At 41.2% G+C, this 21,418-nt stretch overlaps 1 long non-coding RNA gene across 2 annotated transcripts in view; it reads left to right on the top strand.

Annotated features, from left to right (window-relative positions):
* The window catches only part of LOC120379848, an 88,013-nt gene extending 73,605 nt beyond the window's left edge, over positions 1–14,408 (top strand). The window contains exons 3-5 of one of the 2 annotated variants that reach the window (XR_005587617.1): positions 7,889–7,946; positions 13,797–13,943; positions 14,050–14,408. This is a non-coding gene — a long non-coding RNA (uncharacterized LOC120379848). The remainder of the gene's footprint in view (positions 1–7,888; positions 7,947–13,796; positions 13,944–14,049) is intronic. The other variant, XR_005587618.1, reaches the window with a different exon arrangement.
* Positions 14,409–21,418: the final 7,010 nt, after the last annotated feature.

The following is a 21,418-nucleotide window of genomic DNA, read 5'->3' as shown; positions in this document are numbered from 1 at the left end:
TGAGAAGTAATTAAGGATTCCACTATAGTTTGTTGAATTGACTGTAAGATCATAGGCTGCTCTGGACCTACCCCTAAGAAAATAATGAAGTGTTAGTAAACAAAGTCAAAATTCAGCAGTTCCTGGGACCTAGTGATGACAATATTTTTAGATGTCAGATACACGTTTAGTCAAGAGAAGATGGGTGGTGGTGGTGGGGGAGGGGAATGTAATGGGTACTGGCCTTCTAAGGTAGTGAGAGAGGCCAGTTACCCAGTTCCAGGTGACTGGAATAACCAAAGCAGTTGAGTCCTGGGGAGAAGTTGGTGTCTGGCGGAGGGAAAGTACAGGGCCATCCCAGACTATTGTTTCTTTAAGGGTACTGGCGCAGAAGCCTTGCAGCATGTCCAGAGCTCCCTTCTCTCCCAGTCAGCAAAGACAGCTGTCTGGGGTTCTTAGACCCACCTGTGAAGGATTAAAGGTGTGTTCAAGTGACGAGATGACTCAGGAGGCTCCAAGCCCAGTCAGAGGAAGTGCCTCTGAAAGGGATCTGCTGAACCCAGCTCCTGTGGAAAATAAATCAAGTAGCTCACAGTTTCGCTCAGAGGACTGTGAGACCCTTGAGTTGAGGGGCAAGATATGGACCCGAGAGGCTAGAATTTAAAGCCACAGTCTGTAGAAGGTGAGCTGTGAAACCCTGAATTTAAGGGGCTCTTTTGGGAGCCAAATGGTGCTTAATGAATCAGATTCTATGAGATGGAAGAAAATGATTTTAAATACTTGTGCTGTGAGTAAAATATTTCTGGGGACTTAAAGGAAAATGAGGCAGGGTGCCTGCAGGGCCACTCCATGCCACAAGGTGGTGCCCTGAGACAGTGCCAATCTACTGGGGGCATAAGCCTTCAAATATGTAAAGAGACTGTTATAAAGAGGATGGTGAGCAATTGTTCTCCATTCCACCAACAGCAGGGCAAAAAATAATCTGCTTAGTTTGCAATAAGGGAGATTTGGGTTAAATATTAGAACACCTTCCTAACTGTAAAAGGTAGTTAAGCACTGGAACAGGTTACCTAGGAAGGTTGTGGGATTCCTGTCCTTGCAGGCTTTTAAAGAACAAGTTAGACCATCCCTGATAAATGTTTGTCTAGGTGTACTTAATCCTGCCTCTGTGCAGGGTGGGAGGGGTGGCCTGTATGACCTCTTGATATCTCTTCCAACCCTACATTTCTATAATTCTGTAAGAAGAAATAATAGTAGGCATTAGCAGAAAAGGTTTTGAGAATTCAGTGTGAGAATCCCATCTGTAATGGAAAAATCCACTGTAGAAATGTGGAAAATATTTAGTGAACAGCTGGACTGACTGCAGTCAAAATTCATCACAGTTTTAACAGGGGGATAGGTCAGTAGATGCTAACAATGTTTAAGTAGGGATGTGAAAATTAGTATAATCAAGGATTTTTAAAAATATAAACCATCTGGTTAAAGAAGGAGAATTAGAGCATAATTTTAAAATATCAGGAGCTAAATTGAAGGCATAATTAGAGCAAGGGAAAAACTGAATTTTGAATTGCAGACCAATTCCAGCTATCAGCAAAACACATGAGGTTAGCACATGCTGCAGCAGGCTTCCCTTTGGAAAGGGAAGGGCAACACTTCTCTAAAGACTGTGATGCTTCTGATGCCCACTCCCCCATGGGACAGCAGGATTGTGGAAGTAGGCCTCTGGCATCCCACTTATCACCATGATCTGATTTGAGAACAAAACAAATATTGAAATATCAGAATTTCTTGCAGGTCAAAAATTGTGTTTCTATCAGCTCTAGCCCACATACAGAACCACCTGGCCCACTGGAGCTGAGAATTCTGTCCTTGCGCTGACATTTGTCTTGCTGAAGCAAGTCTTTTATTATGGGCTTTGCTACTCCCTCTCTCCTCCCGTCTCCCCCCCCCCCAACTCTTTCCTCCACAAAGATGTGGCCCTAAATGGCACAGAAGTTGGCAACAGCCCAAACACAAATTCTCAGTTTTTAATAACAAAGTGAACGTCTAACATTCTTAATTTACAAATTCAATTGAAAAAGGCAGGTTATTAGCTGACAAAGTGGTACAATAAACACTCTTTTTTTTTTTAATTAAGACCAATGTGGTCTGATTCCGCTCTCAAAACTGACTTGGGGTATGATGCTGGGAGGGTTGAAACTAGAGCTGATGAGCTAGAGGACCAAAAAATCTACAGAAAGAATATGGTGATTGTGACTTCCTCTCTGTGAAGATGTGCTAAATCGAAGGGGAATATGGTCAATATGGAAGAGAACTCCATAAATGCAGGGTTTACTTAAATTCCAGTTTTGAGGCTCATGAGAAGAGCTTGCATTTTGAATATGAATCATCTTGTGAAATGTCTGGTTGTTAAGGAAGTTATTTCAAACAGGCAGAATCTCGATTTGAGTGTCGAATTGACAGTCTTCTATTTATAGTGGGTTGTAAAGCAGCGTGTACTGATCTTTTTTTTGTTTGTTTGTTACATCAAGTCCTGGAATGGGACCCAAAAAAATGCTACTTTAATATAAATTGTTCTGCTTCACCAATGTGAATCCAGGATAACTTCACTGAAGCTGATTAAGTTACTTCAGATTTATGCCAGTGGACAGAGCAGAATTTGACTTCCATGCTCTTCTCCTTTAGTGGACATGGCCATATTTGTTGTTGTTTAATGATAGGAGGACAGCGATTTCTTAATTTTTTTGCAACCTTATGGACAAAGATTAATTTGTCGATATAGGTCTCCAATGGATCTTTAAAGGGAATCTAAGTATCCCAATCACCATCAAAGAAGAGAGAGTCTTGCATCTGAAGAAGTGGGTATTCACCCACGAAAGCTCATGCTGCAGAACGTCTGTTAGTCTATAAGGTGCCACAGGATTCTTTGTTGCTTTTAAAGAAGAGAGAGTCATCAATATTTTGTTAGGATATATCATAACCTTATTCCAAAAATCTATATTTTTGGTTTAGTATCCTATAATTAATCAGCATTTATATTTAATTATTTAGACTTATAAAAATATAAAAAGGGCACTCCAGGAGTCCTTGACATTACTTAAAAATATATTCTGACTGCAGCAATCTAAGAGAAACCTTTGGAAATCCACCTCCATTCTTTGAGTTCCTCACTCCTACAATTACAATTATCACCATTATCAATTGCCAGTGGTGGTGATGGGAGATCAGCTTCACAGCATTCTCTGGGGGTCCATCATATATGTGCTACTTTTACTAAGGAGTGAATTGCAAAGCCATGGGCCCATTTCCCCACTGCCTATTCTAGTATCTGTCTAGCTAATGCTCATCATTGTGGCATCTAAATGCCTGGGACAATGATACCCTTGAATTATTGGTGCTCTTTAATAAATTATTAATATGAACATCTTGTATTGAGTGTCTATCTGTGGCTAGTTAATTTTTTCTTTTTTGCCGCCTCTTTATTTTTCCCATTTCTACCAGATGTGTTTGTATCAGTAATTTGATGTGAAGTGAGGTTATAACTGATGATAACCCACTTTAACAAATGATGACTCACCTCACTGTCTCTAGAGACACAGGATTACTTTTATTTTTATAAATTCCAAATAATCTTGTCTTTTTCCCTTGTGCGAAGTGATATCCCTCGTTGTTCATTCAAAACATCTGTAATTCAATGGGGTGGGGTGGGAGGGGCGGAGGGGAATCTGAAGGAAAAGGATGCATCCTGCTCCAAAACAGAAAATACAGTATTTATCATTTTAAAAAGAACAAAAAAATCTGTAAGTTATGTGGGTTTCTGTGACAGTAATTATCCTTCTATTCAAGAATGAGTAATTACATTATTCTGTGTGCTAAACCCCAGTTATATGGAATGTGTGCATGTGCACATGAGACATGGTTGAACCATAAAAAAATAAAAGCAATGTGCAAAAGTGAAGGTATTTGTTTTGTTGTTGAATTATGGCTGTGGTACATTTTTTTTCATGCCTCACTGTATTTTAACACTGCAGAGAGGAAAAGGAAGGAAGCTGATTATAGAAACACATCTTTCCCATGTACCTGTGGTCACTGTGATACTCTGTACATTTTCACTTTTTTTTTTTTTAAACAACCTGGACAAACTGCACTATTTGTGGGAACCACATGTTAGGTTGGATGAGAAGGATGCTCTTGTGATTAGTATATAAGAAACACATATTCACCATTGTCCACATGTTTGTATCACAAAAAGACCCTTTTCCTTTTCGTATTTTTGTGTGCAGAAGCTTGGAGCAAGTATAAAATGATATTAAGCTCAATCTGCACTAGTTCAAATTCAAACCTCAGAGAGATGAGAGTCTCTGGGCCAAATTCACTGCTATTATACAGTAAATGGTGGCGCAAGTCATACTACTTGGCTGTTTACACTCAACCTGCATCTCGCACCACTTTGGCATTGGTTGGGTAAAGTAACATGCATGGCAAAGGGCAGAAGGACACACAACCATCAAACGCCCACTTTATTTTACATTCTCCTATGAGTCACTTAAAGATTACAGTTCTTCAGTGTAGCTTCTGCTGCTGTCACAGAGCTCCTCATGTTTTTTTTAAGACAAACCTGGTGTGCTGTTTGTGGGTATTTGTGAATGAATAAGGCCATTTCTTCATCCCTATCAAAGACACACCAGCAGTAACTCACTGAGAACCTAGTTCTTTTTAAAGGCATCCTTAAAAAAAAACTAGTTCCAGACTGATCCTTACACTATACCAGGAAAAAAAAATCCCATTCTTGGTACTCTACATCATTATATCTTTCAAGTGAACTATTTGAGTGATTGAAAAAAGTGCCATATAGGGCAGGCTGGAAAATATAAATTCTCATGTGAAATATTTTGAGGTTTCAAAATTTTTCATTCCTTGTTGGGATGAAAATGAGACTTCCCAAAAAGAGAGAGAGAAAATAGCCAATAATCCAGTGGTTTGAGCACTCACCTGGGCTATGAAAGATGTGAATCAGGCTGGCACTCCAACCTCTCATTTGACTCACTGACCCACCAGACTATAGGGTATTCTGGGGTCCTGTCTCCGGTTTTGATCAGAAATTCTATCCTGGAATTGAGAAACCTTCCTGATAAACATTTTTGTCAAAACCTGTAAATGTCTATGGAAACCTTTGGTGCCAATGAATCTGAGTGTCCATAGCCAATCACTACAATGTATGTATGGGCAAATGTATTACAATGTTTCCATATAAGAGTATGGAGGATTTTTAAAAAAATCTGAAATTGGAGGGGGAGTTAAGGTTGTTTGACTAATACCTCGTGATATGAAACTATAATAATACATTTCTGAAGATTTGAAACTTGACACAAATGTTCATTAGTTGAGTGATACTGATTATATGATATTTCGGCTTGTAATAAATTAACAAATATGATAAATTCCTGCTACAAATACGTTTGACTTTGGATTGTATATTTAATTTTTTTAACTCATTCTAGGCCTTCTAGGGTAGGTATATAAATGTGTCAGAAGTTGAAAGACTTTCAGTATTGGTAAAATAGGAAAATATATATAATATAACAGTTTGGGACTTCAAGGGCATGGAGAAGTTCTTTGTATTTAAATGTTAGCTTCAAAGGGAACTGGAAAATCTATATCAGGTTTCATTATGTTTTCCCCACAGCCCTCCATTCTCTTCATCCCTCCTCCCTCTTTTCAGGCCTCAAATAATGACAGTTGCTTTCCTAGTCCGGACAGACCTGAAACAGCACTGCTCTAGAAGTTTCCTCATACCTTGTCACATGAGGGGACGTAGTTAAAAGGAAATTGCAGTAACAAGTTAAATCAGTGCGGAGTTGCATTCATTTGGTACAAGAAACATTTTCTGAGTGATCATTCTTACTGGTACATGTAGAATTACTGCAGCATTGTTAACTTGCTATTTCTTACTTAGCTTTTCAGAGCCTGTCAGACACTATGCGAGCCAATATATGTCCGTCTAAGCAATTGCATAGAATAAAAGACAAAATGAGAAACTATCGTTTCAGTTTCTAACTTTATAGCAAGTACGAATGTCTAGTTTTGCCTGGTTACTTGTCTGAGTGTAAAACAATGTGTGCACGCTGGATCAAAGTCATATTTAACGTAACTCCATTGGCTTCAATGAATAGGGATGTTTGACCTCCAGATAAGTATTCCAGGTACTGAGTAGCCAATAACTGATGATTTTTAAGAAAGCTTCTGCTAAAGTGATTTGAATTTAGTGACAGATATGGGGCACAATTCTTAGAGATTAGATAATGTTTTCACCTCTCTTAGCCAGAAGGCGGAGAAGGCCCTGATTCATCATGCCTGTTCACCTTAAGAGCATGTCTTTTGACTTTTGGGATTTAAGCAGGGGCTTAAATTTAAGATTACAAGGCAAGCAGGAGTCTGCATAGATTCATAGATTCTAGGACTGGAGGGGACCTTGAGACATCATTGAGTCCAGTTCCCTGCCCTCATGGCAGGACCAAATACTGTCTAGACCATCCCTGATAGACATTTATCTAACCTACTCTTAAATATCTCCAGAGATGGAGATTCCACAACCTCCCTAGGCAATTTATTCCAGTGTTTAACCACCCTGACAGTTAGGAACTTTTTCCTAATTTCCAACCTAAATCTCCCTTGCTGCAGTTTAAGCCCATTGTTTCTTGCTCTATCCTTAGAGGCTAAGATGAACAAGTTTTCTCCCTCCTCCTGATGACACCCTTTTAGATACCTGAAAACTGCTATCATGTCCCCTCTCAGTCTTCTCTTTTCCAAACTAAACAAACCCAATTCTTTCAGCCTTCCTTCATAGGTCATGTTCTCAATACCTTTAATCATTCTTGTTGCTCTTCTCTGGACCCTCTCCAATTTCTCCACATCTTTCTTGAAATACGGTGCCCAGAACTGGACACAATACTCCAGCTGAGGCCTGACAAGCGCAGAATAGAGCAGAAGAATGACTTCTCGTGTCTTGCTCACAACACACCTGTTAGCGCATCCCAGATTCATGTTTGCTTTTTTTGCAACAGCATCACACTGTTGACTCATATTTAGCTTGTGGTCCACTATAACCCCTAGATCCCTTTCTGCCGTACTCCTTCCTAGATAGTCTCTTCCCATTTTGTATGTGTGAAACTGATTTTTCCTTCCTAAGTGGAGCACTTTGCATTTGTCTTTGTTAAACTTCATCCTGTTTACCTCAGACCATTTCTCCAATTTGTCCAGATCATTTTGAATTATGACCCTGTTCTCCAAAGCAGTTGCAGTCCCTCCCAATTTGGTATCATCTGCAAACTTAAGCATACTTTCTATGCCAATATCTAAGTCGTATAGCTCAGAATAGATTCAGTTCTAACGTTAGGATGGTCTCTTTGCAGAAGTGCCATTGTGCAAAAAGATTCTAATTGCTTGCCCATCAAGAGGTCACTGATGTATAAGGACCCAGGTTCTTATTAAAGAGACCATGTGGTTTAAACCACTTTCCTCTGACTGGCAGCTAGAGCTTGGAGGTTCCTTTGTACTGCAGAACTGCTGTGCAAAAGAAGGGGTTGATGCTCAGGCTCTCATTTGAAGACCACGTGATCCTTGGGGATAAGCTTTTAGTTAGAGGGGTTTCCCAGGTGGAGAGCTCATGAACTGGGGTGTGAAGAGAAGGACTTTTATTAAGCTGTTGTTTACTTTGGTGTGAGATCCTTAAGAGACTGAGGCCAAAGATGGCTATTTTGGGGATAGGCAGTGGTGTCTTACCTGGGTTTCTGCAAAAGGGAGCTGACCTTGTGCAGTTTACTGCCTCTGTTCAAGGAAATATACATTTTGTACATAAATTATGCTAGGAAAATATCCTGATCTTGTTACTGATTTCTGCTCTAAACAGGGAGTTGACATTCAAGGCCCCCAGATCTCCTACCACTCAGGAAAGGGGCAACATGCTGGTAAGTTGACAAAGAGACAGATGCATCTAAGGATGACCTGACCCTGTTTTTAAACATGCATTTTAAGAAAAATTACCATACTTCTTTAAAAATTGCAAGTTCAGGTTCCAGAGATGCCATTTCGCCATACTGTGTATCTGGAGGATCCCTTGGTTGTTGGCCTCACACCCTCTTTGCACTACGTGTATCATTGATGTGAGCAAGAGAAAGTTACTGGATGCAGAGATGACCATTTGCTAACCAGTTTTCTTTCTGTATTACTCCAAGTCTTGCACTTCACAGATACGGAAAACTCTGGCTCCGTGGGGAGGTAGTGCTAAAGTAAAGCTTATTCTTAAAGGCCTCGATACCCTCTCTCGTTACAGAGCTAGCATTGTCCTAACACTAGCAGTGCACTATACTTTGTTCCAGCTGAAGATGCTTGTATGTATATGGTGGAGTGGGGGGAGAGGGGAGCGAATAGGGGTACAGGTCACCCCTGGCCATTGTTCGTTGACTTTGCTTTCAGATTATTTCAAAGAGAGGTTAATAAAGGCTGTTTTTATTTGAGTGAAGCTTGCTTTCTGTGATCCTTTTCTGATAATATCATTTGTTTTTCAGTCTCACACTCACGTTGTGGAGTGAGGGTCCCTCTGGACCTCCTTGACTTTGTATTCTAACTGGCAGTAAACATCTCAGCTCCCTCCCTTGTCACTTGATCTGGAATGAAAGAAATCTGGGGGCAGAAATGATTATTCTGAGGAAGACAGGATGTGTACTGTACAGTCTGTCCTTATTTGGCCTTAAAATGAAGCACTAGACTCAAGCGCTGTTTTATTATGCCGGTTAAAAATGTCTCTTAATGCTCAGCCCGTGATTCTGCTGCAAATGGCTGGCTCCAAAACAACCCCGTGTGATGGAGAATATAAAGATACAATTACGTTCCATAGAGCTTTGAAATGAAACCTCTGTGCCAAACCCAGTGCAATATTTGGTTTGCCTGCAAATAAATAAATAAATAAGTCCTGTCTTCTATAATTGATTGGGGGTGTAATGAAATATGTTTAATTTGATAGAGAGTCCCTGATAAGACATTGTAGGGGTAGGCTGTTGATGTTTGCTAGCTGGCATTTGATCAGACCAACACGATAAAATCAGTGCACATTTTAAGTTGACTTGTAATTGACTGTAGAGGAAAGGTAAAAAGTGAACTCCTCTGTAACCCTGAGGTTCTGTTCTCCACATCCAGCCAGAATATAATATAGCTACACTGGCTTGTCGGCCTGTGGGGTTTAAATAGTGTCTGCAATCTGGTGCCATGCTGATTTACTAATCCTTGATCTTAGCTGAGCATGATCTCAGTCTCTGCTTCTGTTCATAAGGGATAGGCTTACTGTTAATTGACAGGCTTTGGCGACTTACCAAAAGAACTGCAATGTAGAGAAGAAGGAACTAATACTGGAGCCGAGGATGTTTCAGACAAGTTAATTTGGGGGGAAAAATCTATTCTGGTAGATATTTATGCCAAAAAATAGTTTTCTGTTTTGTTAAAACTACAGTATGTGATTTGCATTTTAACATGTAACTAATAAACAAAATAATCTGAAATGTGGCTGCACGGTAATTAAGTCACGGCATTTGGAATCTTCCCAGACACTCTGCTTTTTGTTTGTTTAATTATTGTGTGAACTTTCGTGTTTGGGTCTCCCCACAGAAACTTGCATATGTGTGTCCATACACAGTCACATAGGCACACAACCTCACATGTTCAGTCCCCATATTGCCAAGGGATTTATCTCAAGTTGTGGTGCTGTGTGCCATTTTGTCCAGCATGTTTGACATGTGATAGGTGCTTCTCTGCCTTTTAACGTTTGCCTAAAAGATTCAAGCTAGTTTTTATTTTATCCAGATCCACTCTAGCCCCTGGTTTTGACCTGCTCTCGTAACTCTGTGAACCTGAATCAAACTTAGAATAAATGATATTTGAGGGTATGATGGGACTTAATCTCCATCACCTGGTATGCTAGGGAAAGAACCCCAATGAGTTATGCTCTGCACCTGGAGTGTGATTAATTAATTGCCTGCTGGCCAGAGGAGGTGGAACCATGGAGACTGCTCACTTAGGAGGAACTGCAAAAAAGAAAGGTCTTGCTGACAGAGAGGAGCCTGGGTTGAGGTACAACAGGGGGAGCATGTTATGGGAGCAGTGAATGCTCCAGGTACGGTGAACAAGGAAACTATAGAGAAGCTGAAGTGGGATGGAAGGGCTAAGAGTTTGAAGACTTGTTTGAATTTTTATTTGGACTTGTGCTACCCCCGAACGGGTTCGGTCTTCTATGGGACTTGGCCAAAGGGCAAACCCTGGAGCTTTCAGGGTTTGGATGAGGAGAGGTTGTGGCAGGTCTGTGGGAGAGCCAGGCAGGGGAACATTGGACACAGTTCCCTGTAATACCATGTCCAGGCATGCGGGGGGGAGTCCTAGAGATGAGAACACTTGCATACAGTGGGCAAGTTGAGGATCTCTTCAGACACATATCCTTAGGTCCATAGGCAAAATAGGCCAAATTCTGGTCCCTACAGTCCTTATGCTGCCCAAGTTAAATGCACAGGGGCAGAGTCCTGTGGGGTTCAAGAGAGATGGAATCCCCTATCAGGGAAATTTATTGCAGACTTATGTCTGCATCATAACTTAGAGGCTTGTCTGTTTTGCACTGTCCTTGCTTCCATACTGAGTGCTGGGACAATTAGATCACTAATCCTACCTTACAGGATCATAGTGTTGCAGGATGCATGGACCCATTTTCCCATGCTCCCTAATTCCTGTGCCTGAGAACTGCTCCAGTCTCACTGCCTAGGGGGTGATGTGTGTCATGGGTGGAGCAGAGGCAAGAAGGAAAATTTGTGCAAATGAGCACAGGTGCCTTGTGCTTGCAGTTTGCACACAGACATAGCAATTATTTTCTAAATTCTAATGGGACCCGATTACTGTAATGAGCTAAACTCCTAGCAGTGCAAGAAATCGCTGACCATGTACTTCAGATATTCATGTGAATATATGAGTCAGCAAACAAAGGGAAAAACCCCACCATCCTTCTGCCCCACCCTGCATTCTTAATTCTTCCTCTGGACTTCTCAGGTCGTTCTGGAGTCTGCAATATCAGGATCTAAAAAGGAAATGGAAACATACACCTGCTTAACTTTATGCACATAGTTAGTCTCACTGAGGTCAATGGGATTAACTCACAGGAGTAAAAGTGCACGGGCTAGTATTTGCACAGCTAAGGGCCTCAGATTGTAAACTCCCTGGAACACAGGTTGCCTCCATTTTGTCTTGTACAGCTCTAAACACATTGTGAGCATGTAACGGTAGTAATAGACTATCGCCACTGATCATTCTAAAATTAAGGCAGTGTGTGATATAACTGAAATGATGGTATTCTTTAAGCAAGACAGCACCTCTATCTCTACCGCCTTTCATTTCAGAAAAACCAGAAGTAATTGCTATACTCAGTGATACTTTTTCAGTTGCAAAAGGGGCTACCAGGATTTTAAAGAGGGGCCTCGCTACAGGCATTCACACTGCTATTAAATATATTAGAAAACACTTAAGGATGTTCAGCCAGTAGGATTCCTCTATTAGCTAAACATTCAGACCACTATAATTTAGCATACAGTGGTCCATGCTGTGAGAACTGTTTTACTGGATTGTTTCATGGTATCCTCCAACTGAGGCGAGACAAATATTCCATGAGGATTTTAGGGACATAGTGTGATAGGCCTTTGCACTGATGTGAAAGTGGGGAGCATGCCAGGAGCCTTTCTTCCTGTTGTGCAACTTTCATACCTTGCTGGGGGTGGGAGGGAGGCGTGTGTACCTATCCGTGATTTACCCATGTCACAGATAACTCAGAGCTTGCAGAAATCCATCCATGCACAGCTGGGAATGAAACCTAATGGAGAGATTCTGCATTGGGCCCCTTAGAAGTTCAGAACAAAACTCTCAGGCCAGCGGGAGGAAGAGGCTATGGTGGATTAAAGCCATTGCTTGTACCTCCTACTCTGGGCTGCTCTGGGGGCTGGAGTGGGCCCCCCTAGCTGCTGAAGTTACAGCAGCCTCCCCAGCCTGTCTTATGGGCTCAGCACTGCCTGGAATCTCAGCAGTGGTGTGATCCTGACCTGATGCACCACAGCGGTGGCCTATGTCGGGGCTTGTGATTAGTCACAAAGTTGCTTCCAGAAGACCAGCCCTGCAGTTCCTGTGCCTGGGGCCCACAAGACAGGTCTGGGAGGCTCAACACAGAATCTCTCCACCAGATTTTGTTCCCAGCTCTGTATGATGGATTTGTGCAAGCTCTCAGTTGGCTTGCTTACTGGCTATTCCTGCCAAGTACGTCCTTGTGAAAAGGATTGCTATTTCACCATCGCCTGGTAAAATTTTTAAAGGGTGATATAAACATGAATGGTCGCATCTGGGAGACTCCTCTTCTTTGGAACTTGCATGTGGTGTTAACCAAAGTCATAGAAGAGCTTTTTGAGCCCTTAGCAGATTGCTCTCTCTCCTTTCATGATGGTCTAATTGTTCCTAGATGAGGTGTTGACTACTAAGATCTCAGAATTGGTGGATTTATACTATATTCCACAAAGACAAAGTGGTACTTAGATCACATCCTAAATTGTATTCTATTTTCATGTCAGCCAGTCTGCATCATTGTCTGTAGTTTTACCCAAAGCCTCATAGTCTCCCTGGGGAGACGAGGACATGCAACCCTGGATGTTAAAGGGATTTTGGCTACTATGTAGACAGGATTAAGCTGTGGATAAAATTAAACAGACAATTTGTGGCCTTTTGAGAAAATGTAAGAGGTTAGGCTACCCTCTGCTCAAAGACTGTGCATTCAGTCATATTATGAACTAATAATACCATTGGTGAATTGGAATAACTTAATTAGCTTGTCCCGAATAAGAGAAATAACTACTGGTTTAACTTTACAAGTTCAGGTGTCTATGTCCAAAGTGTGTGTATGACACACACGCACACATTATTGAAATTTGTGGGGATAGTGGTTTTCTGGGAAGCAGAAAAAAATTGCGGGTGAGGGGGAAATGGACATAATTTAAAAAACGGAGCACATTTTCTCTAAAAGTTAGGGAAGTTTTTAATTAAATTTCATGGAAATTCCATTAGCCCCAAAAAGTTATTGTGCCCAATTTGAAGACAATATTCATCCATTATAGTGTGAAACAGAGAGGTGTATAGTCCTGGTTTAATTGTAAATCCTATTACAACCTCCTCTGGAGTTGCTACCAACCCCTTCATAATATACTTGTCAGACTTGATTTTAAGGAATACTGGTTGATAAGTTTACTGTAAATGCTTTATAAATGTGAAAATATTTTATAAATAGCAGTGTATTTATAGTGACCTTTGACTAATGTTAGTAAATGTTCCCTACAATTAAATAGCTTACTAATAATTCAGGGGAGGGGTCCGTGGGGCATCAAAAGATGCCTTTAAAAAGTCTTAAGTTAAAGCTGAGAAGATGTGTTTAAAAACAGCCTGGGGGGGGGGGGAGGGGAGGAAAGTATTGTGGTGAGAATGTAATGTATTTAGAAAGCTCAAAAGGGTGTGCTCTGTGAAGGTATTGATAGGCAGTCCATCCTTTTTTCAAGTCTTATCTTCAGGGTAGCAGAGCTCAAATGTGCCAAACACTTCTCATGTTCGACACTGATTGCATCTGTGCAATTTTCTCTGAGATTTATGTCCGGTGTAAATGAAAGCAGTGGGCATTCGATCTTTTTGTCTCGTAATATTTAACATATTTGTTAGATTAACTGATTGCTTAAATGTTTTTATTCTTATCACATCTGCAGTGACAAAACTTCACTGATCAACAAAAGGGTGCTGGCTGGACTGATAACAAAGTGGCTGCTGCCTTGTGCGAGAGATGCGTGTTCAGGAGGGACCTCAGGAGTCTTGCTACCAAGGCCAGTAAAGAGGAGAACATGTGCACTCCACAGGTAATGTTCTTGGCCTCAAGGAGGAGGGCAATGATATTAACTCTGAGGCTTTATAAGGATGGTCAGACAACCCTTCCCCCTCTTACCTCTTTGATACTTGACTTAGGGAGCTAGTACAGAAATGGTGAAGGCATCTGCAGAAGGGCCGACAAGGGAAGTTTTGACTGGGAAAATTTGTGCTGGAGAGTGACTGTCGCACCTTGCGAGAGAGGACAGGCTGAATTTTGCTCATGCTTATTTACCGTGCGAAAGCTGGTAACTGTGTTGTGAGGCCTGGTCAGGCTACTTTCATCCTTGGATGGCAGATCTTCAAGAAACACCTCGGTGTTGAATGAAGAAGTACTTGCGATTCATTAGGAGCCACTCTTCTCTCTGAATCAGCACTGCTCCTGGGGATCTCATTTTATAGAAGAGATGCATATCTGAGACCCTGCCCATGTGTGGCCATTAAAGACCCTAACCTATTGTGCAGTATTACTGTATGCAATTCATTAGCTTCCAGCCAAGTGTTGGTTGAAGTGATTCTTACATACCTTCGGGGTATTCTGAGGCTGAATGAAATGACCTATTTCATTCCTGAGATTCTAATCTAAGAAGTGAGAAATGTAAGGAGGATGGGGGTGGGGAGGAAAGTGGGGAGGAAAATGGAGACTATCAGCTATAGATATTTATGTATCTATTTCATTTTCTTATTTTTTTAGTGTAATAAATAAATATTGGCTTTCCACAGCTGCCCTTGAGCGAAACCACTAAATACTGGTTCATTTCATGTCGGTATTGCAGCAGAAAAAGGTCTTAAGAAATTATTTGAAGGCGAAAAGGGCAGTAGCCTTATTGATCATTTCAAAGAGGGTATTCCATAGCAAAGGTTGATGTGGAAGAAAAAGTAGACACTTGTGGGAGGAAGGGAGAGGAAGCTGTTCAAGGCTGGCCTCCTGGCATGATGGGGGAGAGGGCAATGTGATAAGACAATACTGGTTAAGTAGGATGGGGACACATAATTAAGGACCATAAAGGTTAAGACAAAAAACTTGAGCTTGAGAGAGTGGAAGAGGGGGAGCCAGTGGGCAATTTCAAATGGGAATGATATGGTCAGAATGATGGGCCAGGAAGATTATTTTAGCAGCTCTTAGAAAAATTTGGCTCAAGATTACTATTTTAAAGTCATACTATTCAATATTCTGATCACTGGTTCATGATCTTCTGGCATTTCCACAAAGTTTACAATGTCATCTTCATACTCCTGATATTCTCCCTTGATTGTAATGCTTTCTTCTGTCTATTCAAGATGTGTGATATTCTTCAACAAAGAGGATGAGTTTTGGAGAGACAATAATTAGCCCACTTAACTGCATGCGTCAACATTCTCTCTGCATTTCAAATATTTATTTATAATGTGGCTGGTTTCAGTATGTGTAAAGAATGTAGAATTTGTGCAGGCACTCCACAGTAACTGAAGCATACTTCAGTCTTCCTGTCAAACTTGAATGTAACTGTCCCATTTATTATGATGTGGGTTATATTATGTTGTTGCACATAATGAACTTTCTCATCCAAAAAAATTAAACTTGATTTTTAAACTCTATAAATGTTACAGAATGCTTACATTTTGTAATGGCTGAATCCATCTTTTTTAAAAAATCTGGTGGGGGACCACAAACTGAGAACCATATTGCTAGCAAACTGGGATTGAGAGCTTTCAAAGTACTCATTTTAAATCTCTTAACGTCTTCCTTTTTAAAGATCATAAGAAATAGCATTAAGAAAAGCTGAACTTCAAACATTGCTTTTGAGAGAATAAATGATAAACTGTATATTGTACCTGATTCTGCAAACCTTTGTTCATATTAGTAACCCATTGACTTCAAGATAATAAAGATTGATCCAAGACTATTGACTTTAATTGAACCCTGCATGTGAGTAAGCTCTGTTCAGGTGATTAAGGGTTTGCAGGAACTGGCCATTACTATTCTTAGATCATATTCAGAAACCTTTACTGAGGCAAACTTCCTTTGACTTTCATATGAATTTGCTTTTGCAAGAATTCAGGAAAATTGAAGAAGAAGATGATCAGAATTTGTGCCAGTATTATGAAAATAAGATCTCATGTTGTGCTGTTTTTTCATGTGATGGACATAAACATATGTACTATAAAAGAAATGTAATTTCATATATGTAATTAGTTGAAGGTCAGAAAATGCCTGCAGAATAGGTGAAATTCTAAAGTACCAGGACTGCACACATTCCAGGAAAGGGGAAAGATTCGGGCCAGAAGGAATGAAATTTTTAAAAATGCAAAATCACTTATTGGAGAGGAGCAAATGCAAAAGTCAACGGTTGCATGTATTAAAGGTGTTCTTGGGCAACTTTAATTTGGCACGATCCTCCCTGTGAAAAATGCTGCTACGGAAACTGCTGGCTTGTTCTCATTCATCTGACAATCCAGGGTCTGCTCTCCAATGCCTTGTACAGATGTAAATGCCTATGCAAGAGGGGAATCAAACCACTGTGGTGGCTCTGCCTGAATTATATATATGAGTAGTCTCATTCTATTTATGTTGCCACATCAGTCACGATCCAAAGGAACATTAACACAAGTGCACATGTTCTCATCTTTGTCAGGAAAAATAGAAGCACAGAAATGTATTACATTTGTATCATAGATAGACATTATTAAAATATTCATATTCTTAATTTTACTTCCTGTCTTTCTTCTCTTCTCTGATCGGCTTTCCACTCTCCTTATCCCATCCCATGGCCCCGGTTACCTCCTGTCAGTATTGCTGCTGCTTGTTCCTCATTGGTTCTCTTCTCTGTCTTGATGATGTGCCATCGTGCTGAGCCGAGGGGCTTCGCTGAACGACTGCACTGGATGAAGAAGCCTTGCACCTGGACTCCATGCTGCATTTATTTTTGCCGATTGTCCAGAGGTGCTGAATCCAGCTAGGCTGCTGAAGCTTGGTGTGGCAGCACATCAGAAGGCCAGGGAGGGAGTCCAGAGCCCCTGTGCCCCCCTTGATTCTGGGTAACATGCCACTCCGCACAGGCGGTATTCTTCATCCGTGGTATCTGCTGAACCAGTTCGTTTCATCTCGAGTCAAAGAGACTTTTTTGGCAAGGCAAAAACTAGGTGTTGCCAAAGTATAAGAAAGAGACTGACCCTTCAAGTATCTGGCCAGAGTTCAGTAAGTCCCACCCACCGACCCCAGGTTAAATACCACATTTGGGGATTGATCCCCTGTGTCCATTTATAGTTACTGTCAATTCCTGATCCACTGGCAGGTTGCTGTGCAATGCAATGCCATGCTGTGCATGCTCGCGCGCGCTCGCTCTCTCTTTTTTTTTTCCCCAGCAGGGTCAGCCACAGCTTTTCCTCTTTGCTTTTTGATTAAATCTCTTGTGATTTCTTCAGATTACAAGTAATGTCGTTCTTGCACTTCCTGGTGTTTGACAGTAGACTAGAAAGTGTCAGTGTCAATCTCTCGTCTGCCACACTGACTGCATGGTCTTTGTGCTCTGGATTGAGATTGTGCTTTGTTTCTGCCTGTTCCCACCTCTAGTTTGTGGTCACTGACTCTGTTAGAGGCAAGAGTCTTCATTAGTTTTGCACACTTCACTGTGCTGAGGCGGTCCGCTAGCGAGGTGAGAGTTCTGTGCAGGGATCAGTAGCAGTTGAGATGGTTGCTGGATTTGATTAGTTCTTCCCAGCAATGTCTATTTTCATGGTTTAGGCACTGGTCTGGCAACTTGACCACCGTTTTGTTTTTGAATGGGTTGGTTATTCCACTGATCAGGAAGTTAGAGTTGGTCGGTGTGGTGAGCAATGGTAGCTAGAAATGGATCGTATTTTTTAATTTGCTTTATATTTTGGCCCGCTAGTGTTTGGTGGCAAAGGGAGCAATTTGTTGCTTTGGTTAAGATGGCCCCTGAAGCTGAATGTTTTCTGTATGTTGATTAACGTGTGGACCCGGCCTAGTTCTGCTCAGCATCTGCTGTTGCTGCAGTTCCTGTGCATGTGGAGGGCTTGTTTGCCAAATTGTAGATGGAGGGTTTTAACTGGTGATTTTTCCGAAGTCAGTGTAATCAGTTCAAGTTGGGCTCTAGGCTTTGTTCATATGTAGTGTAATATTGTCAAATAACTTTATTGTGAGGTTTCGCTATTGCATAGCTTTTTCTTCTGATGATTTTAGAGCCAGGCGGAAGCTCCCTGATGTATCTCACAAGAAATGTATGTCATCTAGGGTGTGCTCAATCTCTAGAGTAAGATTTTACGTTTTGATTGGGATCTTTTTCTGAAACACCATGATTTCTCCCAGGGCTGCCCAGAGGATTCAGGGGGCCTAGGGTCTTTGGTGGCAGGGGGCCCCGCCGCCGAATTGCTGCCGAAGACCCGGCATTTTGGCAGCGGGTCCCGGGGCGGAAGGATGCCCTGCCGCTGAAGACCCAGAGCGGAAGAAGCCCCGTGGGCCCGGGTCCCATGAAAGCTTTCTGGGGCCCCCGGAGCGAGTGAAGGACCCCAAAAAACTCCTGTGAGGGCCCCTGTGGGGCCCAGGGCCTGGGGCAAATTGCCCCACTTGCCCCCCCCTCTGGGCGGCCCTGATTTCTCCCGTTGCCCAGGTTCCCCTGTAGGGCCCCTATATTGCACTAAGTTTCTAGAAGGTGGGTGTTTCTTTGGAGATCATTTTGCATAAATGATAGAATGAACAGCATGCAATGGATATTTTTATCTCTAAGGAGTTCAGTGGGAGTCTTGCTCTTGGGGATTGTTTCAGCAGGACTAGTAAGACACTGACATAAATGTTGAATGGGGTCGAGCTGAGGTTACATCCCCGTCTGGTTCACCTCTCTTGCTTGAAGGCGTGAGTTGTTTTGGGTGGGGGGTTGGGGGATTTTTTTTTTTCTTTTTGAAGTGGTGCATTTGATAGACTGGCACATGGATTTAATGTTTTCCCTGATATTCAATTTTGTAATAATTTAAAGTTCAGTCCAGGATGACTTCTGCATTCAGTGCTGTTTCATCATTTTGTTTTCTATGTTGTCTAGGCCAATGTGATTTAATGGGTTTGGGTTTCTGAAGCCTTTCCTTCAGCTGTACAGGGCTCTTCATGGGTGTTTGGTAGTTTTTTAATGGTATTTTGAAGTATGATGCATTTCTAATGATACTATGTTGTTGTTGAGTTAAATTTCCAGATTGGATTCCTTTATATACCGGTACGTCTTCCCAGATTTTTCACCTCCTATATTGCTGGGCTTTGTTTTTCTGTTTGGCTTAAGTTATTTTCAGGTTTGCTATACTGAGATGGCTTCAGTTAGTGCTAATGTTTCCTTCATGTGCTCTGACTCTCCCTGCTGGGATACAGAATGGCAAACTGTGCATAGTTTAGTGTTGTGAGTTTCTGTGTTTTAAGTCAAAGTTCCCTCACCCTTTTTTTTTTTTTTTTTAGTGTATGGCAGATTGTATCAAACCATTTTTCTTTCTTTGCCATTCAAAGAGAAACAAATCTTGTTTTTCTGGTTGTGTTGTGGGATTGCTTTGCTGCTCTGTTGAGAACTGCATGGAAGTCTGTTGTGGAAGTTAATGTAAATTGGTGTTTTCCCCATCATGTATGTTCAGAAACATAATAAAATTCTAAACTGGGGGGGGAAGGGTTGGTGAACGCTGTCTCTTTTCAAAGGAGATGGCGATGCCTTTGCAGTTCCTACTCCCGAGGAGCACGGAGTTCCTCCTAGAGCTCCCATGGCATCACAGTCCCTCTGCACCTCCCTCTGATTTGTAAAAGCCAAAATCAACCCTCTGGAATCCAAATGTTTGTTTCCTTTACAAGGACTATTTGTTACGCTCCATAACTTAGAGGTGAGCCAGATGAAATATTCTAGAGCTAAGGACTGTTTGTAGAAAACGTAGCTCCAGTCTACTGAGTGGAATTATATGGGCCATGATTGCTGCCTCCCATCTAAGCTTTTTCTTGTGTTGACCAGTGCAAAGCAGAGAAGCCACCAGGTGTTGAGTAAATACTGAGTACGTCCTGTGGTTTAGCAGAATGGATCAAAAAATAAACATGCTCCTTGCAGGTAGGGAACTGGATATGGGAAGTTAAGGGGCCATAATGAAAAGAGTCATGACTTTGCTCTTATGTGAAGGTAACATGTAAACTCAGTACTTGATCTCAAAAGGGGGTGCTGTTGTTACTTCATCTGATTTCTGGGCATTATATGTATCAATTGTCATCAAGGCTTTAAAACCAAACAAAATGTTCACCTTCCTTTGTGTTATATCAACTTTGTGAGCATCAGCAATGAAGTCATTGCTTTTTTATGGAACATTTCTGCTATTATGTCTTCATTCAACACAGTGACATTCTTTAGAGATGCATTAAAACCTGTGAGAATGGGCAGGCTAAGCAGGAAGGAAAAGAGAGGGAATCAAGAAAGTAGACCAATTAATCAATGCTTGAATAATTGTTTGGAAAAAGTATTCTCTTGTACAAATGGTGACAATGTTGTTGAATTAAACAGACATCCCACAGTTAAATGGATGATGTCTGGCTAAAATTAATGCATTTAACATCTGATTTCTTAGCTTACGAAATCTGAAAATTTAAAAAAATATTAACTTTTGGCAATTTATACTGTTTAATTTCTGCATTTCTTGCAGTTCCATCAATTTAAAACAGACCAGTTAATTTAATTTCTCTCCTGGCAATTTTGTCTGACATAAAACTCAATACAACAACAACAACAAAAATATGGCTCTGAATTGTACAAAAATATGGCTCTGAATTGTACATGTAAGTGTGTTCATTCCTTTTACTATCACCCTTCTCTTCGCTTGTCTATCCCTGCCCAGTTTTCTTCTCTAGTCACATCACACTCCATTGAGGAAGTGTGATCCTGCATTGGTGCCTTAGATTGTAAGCTCTTCAGGGCAGGTGCTGCCTTATAATACGGACTCTGAGTCCTGACTGGGGGTTCTTAATGCTACTGTAATACAAAATAATTGTATTTATCGAGCTTGATCCTGAAGCATTGGAATCAACGGCAAAATTCCAGCTTACTCCAGTGGTGCAGGATCAGCTCCATAGCCAGTTTCGTTTTCTGGTTTTTATGGATTAGCACAGCTCCTCCTACCTTTGTTTGTTAAGAAACAATGACAGTGAGAGACCTGAAGCATCCACACAGGATACAGAATTGATTTTTGAGTTGGTGTAGTGTTTGCAGGGGGAGGAGGGACATTGGTCCGATAGCAGATATTCCTTCACCCACCTTGTCTCCCTAGTAATAACAGAACCAACTCTGTTTACAAACTGAGCATGGGATTTTCCACATTAATCAACATTGACCTCCCTGCTCTCATTTCACCCATTGAAGGCAGAGTTAGGCCAGTGCTGAGTGTCTTTGAAAATCCTAAGAGCTACAATGCTGCAAACATTTATATGCACGCTTAAAGTAACACCCATGAATAGTCAATGGGACTC

This window comes from Mauremys reevesii, linkage group 1, assembly GCF_016161935.1.
Source record: "Mauremys reevesii isolate NIE-2019 linkage group 1, ASM1616193v1, whole genome shotgun sequence".
Classification (NCBI taxonomy): Eukaryota; Metazoa; Chordata; order Testudines; family Geoemydidae; genus Mauremys; species Mauremys reevesii.
The sequence above is the reverse complement of the archived record's forward strand: the minus strand, read 5'-3'. Positions and strand labels throughout refer to the sequence as shown.